Source organism: Mus pahari, chromosome 8 (genome assembly GCF_900095145.1).
Source record: "Mus pahari chromosome 8, PAHARI_EIJ_v1.1, whole genome shotgun sequence".
NCBI lineage: Eukaryota > Metazoa > Chordata > Mammalia > Rodentia > Muridae > Mus > Mus pahari.
The window spans coordinates 31,802,856-31,809,823 of record NC_034597.1 but is presented as its reverse complement, the minus strand read 5'-3'; the positions used below and the strand labels follow the sequence as shown (position 1 = coordinate 31,809,823).

The 6,968-nt window shown below is 40.1% G+C and overlaps 1 protein-coding gene across 4 annotated transcripts in view; it reads left to right on the top strand.

Annotated features, from left to right (window-relative positions):
* Sh2d4b (SH2 domain containing 4B) overlaps window positions 1–6,968 on the top strand; it is a 91,765-nt gene that overhangs the window by 24,144 nt on the left and 60,653 nt on the right. The gene's annotated exons all lie outside the window — the stretch shown is intronic.

Genomic DNA, 6,968 nt, shown 5'->3' with positions numbered 1-6,968 from the left:
TTTTTTTTTGGGGGGGGGTTCGAGACAGGATTTCTCTGTATAGCTCTGGCTGTCCTGGAACTCACTCTGTGGACCAGGCTGGCCTCGAACTCAGAAATCTGCCTGCCTCTGCCTCCCGAGTGCTGGGATTAAAGGCATTTGCTACCAAATGGAATTGTTCTTATAATGTTTTCATGCCCCTCCCAGGTGTAGTGGATAGGGGTGAGCTTACTTCAGATTATCCATTATAACTGGATATTATTTGCTTATGTGCCTCTACAGAGAAACTTTTTTTCCCCTGTTCAACTTGTCCTTGTGATTATATACTTTACTCTGGTGCCTCTTAACCCTCAGAGTATAAATTGTCTTATACCTTGAATGAAGTTGGCATGAGACTTTAGTTTACCTTATTTTTAGGTTCTATTCTCCCAGGGCCCACTACATCTAGAACTGTAAGCATCCAATGTCTCCTCTATACCATCTACTGTCTTCCCCATGTTATCCAATGTATTCCCATGTGATCCAATGTCTCCCTTATGTTATCCAATGTCTCCATGTTATCCAAGTCTGAATTCATATAGTCTTAAATGACCCTTGTTCTTTTGCATCTTAATTTAGATTCTATCCCTCTAGATTCTGGTCTACATTTATGAGAAAACAGGGCTGTGGTGACAGTGGGGCTGCTTTCTGTCACAGTTCCAGCTTTGAAAGGTATTGAAAGACTCCCGTTCCCGGGGAGACCCTCACTCAAGTCTGGGGATGAGACAACGCCCCAATAACTCAAGAGAAACCATTCTTGATGCAATATGCATGAGGTTTAATCGGGAAAATTCAGCATGCTGAGGTCAAGCTCATAAGAGATCGGCTCTCAGCATTTACAATTGAGAATTTTTAAAGGAAAAAAAGCCAAGGAAAGGGGGTGGGGGATAAGTTCATAAAGAATGGGGAAGCTGAGTAAACATTTCAGCTCATCTCCTACGGAAGAGTTATAAGCTATCTTTGGCAAACATTCTTAGTTCCTTACACAATGAGTCAGGCGCCAGGGTGGGTCAGTTGCGGTGAGCCAGTTTTAGTGTTCATCGGTATCTCAGGCTGAAGGCAAAAGAACAAGGAATTCTATGCTGAGCTTTGTTTCTAGGGGTTTTTTAAAGAAAACACATTGAGTTGGGGTCTTACAGTATAACTAGGAAAGAACTCAGTTATAGTAGGTTAAATGACAGATAATTTCTCAGCTAGGGGGAACCATCTTGTCTTCTTAAAGATGATCCATCTTGCTCTGCTTGGCCAGGACTTTCTTTGTTTGAAAGTCCTCCATCTTGGGTACCTTCGACCATTCAGGCTGACTAAGATTCCTGATGTCATTCTTGCATCAGTAAATACACCTTGGTGAACACATCCAAAGAGAAAGTTGGTGCCTTGTAAATGCAGGGCAGACCCATCAAAGAGATGAGACGTCTTTCAGTACCTCTCCTGGAGAGACTGCTCAGGCAGCTAGGTTTTAGAGGGAGCATGGCAAATCGGTTGTGTTTTGTCTTCGGCGTCCCAGCATTTTAAAGAACAAAGTACCTTTTGGTCTAGAGACCCTGAGTGCACACACTAATTCCTTGACAACTTAAATGTGAACACGTGTGTGATGTAAGGTAAGAGTTGAAAAAAATTAGTTTTGCATATGAATGTTAGTTTAGCAGTATTTTTTGTTGAAAACAAATCCTCTTAAAATTTCATTATCTTGGCACTGTTGTTGAAAAGCCATCAGCTAAATGAGCATGTGTAGCCCCATTACTGGACTCTGCTAGCTAACCAGTGTATGTGTCTATCCTGACATAAACACCATAGTGGTTGTGGCTTTCTAGTAAATCTGAAAACTGTAGCTTTGTCGTAAACTTCAAACTGTAAATGTACAGGTCATCCAACTTTGTTCTTTTCCAAGGTTTATTTTCTTTATTGCAGCTCTTTTATTACAGCAAGTCTAAGAATCACCCTTTATGCTGGGAATTTAAGGTGGAATCGAAGGTTTGGATCAATTTGGTCTTTTAGAACATTTGTTCTTCTAAATAAGAAGAGATCTGACTATGTAGTTCAGGCTGGCATCTAATGACCCTTCTGCCTCAGCCTACCAGGTCCCGGGATTCTAGGCATGACCCCCTGCACCGTGGCCATATTTGTTGATTCATTATTCTGTTATGAATCCATGGCTTATTTGCCCTTTTTAGGCTTTTGTGAGCAATACTTCTATGAACATTTATGCACAAGTTTTTTTGTTTGCTGGTTGGTTGTTCTTTTTTGAGATATGACTTTAATATACAGCATAGGCTGGCCTCAAACTCACAGGTATCTGCCTGCATCACCCCTCCAGGTGCGGCTTTACTTGTATGTGGTACTGTGCCCGGCTTCACATGGTTTCATTTCTCTTGGTTGGATCACTGGGGTATCTTGTAACCTACACTCCAAGCAGCAGTTGCAAAAAGATATGTTTTTCTCTATTTTTGCCAATTCTTATTATTGTCTCTCTTATGAATGCCCAGTGTTTGTGGTAAGTTATGTTATTTTAGTATTAGTCATGTGTGTGCGTGTGCGCGTGCCATGTACCATCATATGTGTATGGAGGTCAGAAGACAACTTGTGGAGTCATTTCATTGTGTAAGTCTCCAGGACTGAACTCAGGCCATCAGGTTTGGCAGCAAGCACCTTTACCTGCTAAGCTGTTTTGCTGGTCCACATCATGTCTTTAAGAATAATACTTAAAAACTTCTCATTCAAATCATTTGAGGATATAGGAATAATAAAAATGGTTGTGCCTGTGTTTTCTCCTTTGAGAGAATTTTAAGAATCTTTCCACTCTTGAAACCATTACACCTCTCTGTGCTTTTCGGTGTTGTGTGAGCAAAATGACAGTGCACTCCTGTTTGGATACTGTATTTTTAATTGGTAGTGAAATTAAGTATCTTGATATGTCTATTAGCCATTTACAGGAATTCTTTGTGTATCCCAGGTATCAGTTCCCTCCCTTTAACCAGTATAATATAAGAAAATTGAGCTGTCATATTATGGAATCATTCTCAAAGTGTGGTTTCTGGATTCCTGGAGAAATTTGAGACTCCTCTGGGGTGGCCTATGCTCTCCCCCAACACCCCTTCCCCTATCCCCCATTTTTTAATATAGAGTTTCTCTGTGTAGCCTGGCTGTTCTGGACTTGCTCTGTAGACCAGGCTGGCATTGAACTCACAGAGATATTCTGGCCTTTGCCTCCTGGGTGCTGGGATTAAAGGCATATCCCACCATGCCTGGCTAAAACTATGCTTCTTTTAACCATACTTGTACTGAGGCTGTAAAATCAATAGTGGGTGCCTCATTTAATATTTGGAATATCTCCCAAAGCCTCACACGTTGAAGGCTTGGTCCTCAGTTTGGTGCTATTTGGAAGTTCTAGTACTGTTGGTCTGGTAGAAAGTGACCTGGTCCCTGGGCATTTATTCCCAGAAGGGATTATGGGACATCACTCTCTTCCTCTCTTGATCATGACACATCTGCTTGAGTGTATGAGTTCACCGTGGTGTGATATCCTGTACTAGGTCTGCTTTCACATGTGCTGAAATCCACAAACTGTAAGCCCAAATGAACCTTTCTTCTTTGTTAGTTGACTAGCTTAGGCATTTGTCACAGTGACGGAAAGTTAACTAACACAGAGAGGAAATCTACGGGCACCATACTGGTAGTGGCCAATGTATTTTTCATCATTCTGTACAAGTGAATGATGGCTTCGTTCCTCTATGAAACAGTAAACATTTTATCATGTGACAAATGATATGGCCATTGCTCCTGCTGCAGGATGCAGGGGTATCTTGAAAAAAAGTTGTGTGCTTGTTTCAGTAATTTGATAAACTAGCCTCTGTCGTCGCGGTTCCTGTTTTTATTTAAGAAAAGATTGCCAGGCAATGATATGTGTATTTTTCATAGGTGACTACTTAAAAATGAGCAAAGAGAATCTGTTACTTCAAGAAAAGGAACTGACAAAGCTTACACCAATGATAAAATTTCTGCTTTCAAGCAAAAAGGCTAAATTTTTTGAAAAAATGCCTTTCTGCTACAATGGACTTTCAAGTTTGCCTCCCTCCTAAGATCATGAAGGCATTTTTGCAAATGCGACTTTTCTGATTCTGTAAGATAAAACCCATATTTGGAAGATCTGTTTGGTGCTATTTTCCAAAGAACCAATGAGCAAAGTATCAAAGTCATGTATGAGCGCTGTTCACAGTAGACTATGAACCAGTGGGGGAGATCTGTTTGTCTGTCTGTCCGTCTTGTTTGGTAGCCAGGCTGGCCTTGAGTGCTGATTCTCCCATGTCTGCATCCCTTGTAGCTGGGAAAACGAGCATGTACAAAAGCTTTAAATCCTAGCACTCGGGAGGCAGGTGCAGGCGGATTGCTGTGAGTCTGAGGCGAGACTGATCTACCCAGTGAATTCCAGTGAAGTCACTGTTACTTCCATAGAGAGATCCTGTCTCCAGAAACAAAAACAATAACAACAAATAAACAAACAAAACACTTGCTTGTGGCTAGAGAGACGACTCAATGCTTGCAGCTCTTTCTGAGGACCAGGGCTTGGTTTCCAGCATCCATATCATGCCAGTCACAACCACCTATAACTCCCAGCTACACACACACACACACACACACACACACACACACACACACACACCCCAAAATAAAATAGATGTAAAATCTTGTGGAAAACCTTTAGACTTTTTATTTGAAGTAATTCAGACTTACTTTAGAAGAATTGCAAACTCAGAGAATTCCTATAACATTCCCACCCAACATCCCCTAATGGTAACATCTTTATGTCATCACAATGAATGGCTTTTAATATAAAAAGCTCAATGGCCTTATTGGTATGGTTTAGATTTCATGTTGTAACTAACCTTTAAGAATCTACTACTAGTTGGGCATGGTGGTAGATGCTTATAGCCCAGCGCTGAAGAGGTTGAGGTGGGGTGAGTATCAAACAATCAAAACTACTGAGGCTATAAAATGAGTCCAGGGCAAGCCTAGTCTACATATCAAGACTTTATCTCAAACAAACAAACAAACAAACAAACAAACAAACAAACAAACAAAGTGTCCATTCCTTATTTGAGACTTTATACAGTATCTATGACTACCTGGGGAAAAGTTGTGAGGTCTTCTCCACTTTTCTTTTTTTCTAAGTACATGTGAATGATTCTTTTATATACTTCAACAAAAATGATCTCTCATGAAAGAGTGAACTCAGGAGAAGATATTAGAACGACTTTTGCTTTCAGTTAGGCTGGATATTAAATACATTTACAAAAAAAGTGCAAAACCAAGTCCCATTTTTAAAGATAATAAATCACAAAGGAACTTATTTTAAAACAAATCTTGGTATACATATATAACAAATTTCATTTATTAAAGAGAAGGGGAAATTTGCATATTAACGAGATAGATATTAATGAGATAGATACTGATGAGCTTTAAATTTGTTTTGAGATTCCATCCATGTACACAATGAAGCATCATGTGCCTTATTTTCTTCGCCAGCTCCTTCTATGCCCCCAGCACGTCCCTTCCTAACTTCATGTTTGCTTGGTTTTTTAAATAACCCACTAGGTCCAGCTAGTGCTGCCTGTATATACGTCTAGAGACTCGTGTATTTATGTCAACATCTCTCAGGTCCTTCTCCCCGCTTTACATTCCACACATGTGTGTGAGTTCATATGATGTTTGTGTGTCTGTGTCTGGCTTCCTTCACTTACCACAATGCCCCTCAGGTTCACCTATATGGTTGACAATAATATGATTTTCTACTTTTCTAGGGCCAAATAATATTTTACCTTACGCATGTATCATATTTTCTTTATTTATTCTTCATTTTTAAGTTGTTTTTATGTGTGCATGTCACAGGTAGATTCCATGTCATTTGTGTGCAGTGCCACAAAGAACATGAGTGTGCAGACATCTCTAACACAATGACTTCATTTCTTTTGGGTATATACACATACCCATTTTCAGGGAAATTTCTGTACTGTTTTCCGTAATGGCTGCATTAATTCACATCCTTACATCTGAGTATCACAGAGTAAATGTCCCTTTACTTCTGTGAACCTTAAGCTTTTATTTAAAAAAAAAATCACTTTATGTATATGGGTGTTTCTCCTACGTCTGTGCACCACATGCACACAGTGCCTACTGGGGTAGGATAGGGTCTTAGGTTCTTCAGAACTGGAGGTCCAGACGGTTGTGAGCTGTCACCTGGGTACTGGGAGTAGAATTCAAGTCCCCTGTAAGAGCAACAAGTAACCACTGAGCCGTCTCTCCAGCCCAATGCTTCTTGACTATCCTAATGCTATAAATGTATTAATCCCTCATGTCATGGTGACCTCCAACCATACAATTGTTTTTATTGCTACTTCATAACTAAAAATTTGATCCTTTTTTGAATTCCAGTGTAAATATCTGAAACGCAGGATATCTGATGTGTAACCCCTGTGAAAGGATAATTCGAGTCCCCAAAGGGGTCATGAACCACAGGCTCAGAACCACTGCTATAGCCCCTGTCCCCAGCGTTTTCAGCTTTCTATATTTGCAGCTCACCCTTCCTAACAGGCATGGAGTGATATCCCACAGTATTTTGACTTGAGCTTCTCTGATGATTAGTGAGGTTGAACGTTTTCTCTAACAGCTGGGCATTTGTATGTATTCTTTTAAGAGATATCTATTCAAGCCCCCATTCCCATTTGAAAACAGAATTGTTTGTTTTCTTTATACAGTGTTGCTTGACTTTTTATGTATTTGGGTGGTAATCCTTAATAAGATGTATGGTTTGCAGGAATCCTTTTCTCCCTCCATAGGTTGCCTCTTCACTCTGATCACTTCTTCTTCTTCTTCTTCTTCTTCTTCTTCTTCTTCTTCTTCTTCTTCTTCTTCTTCTTCTTCTTCTTCTTCTTCTTCTTCTTCTTCTTCTCTTT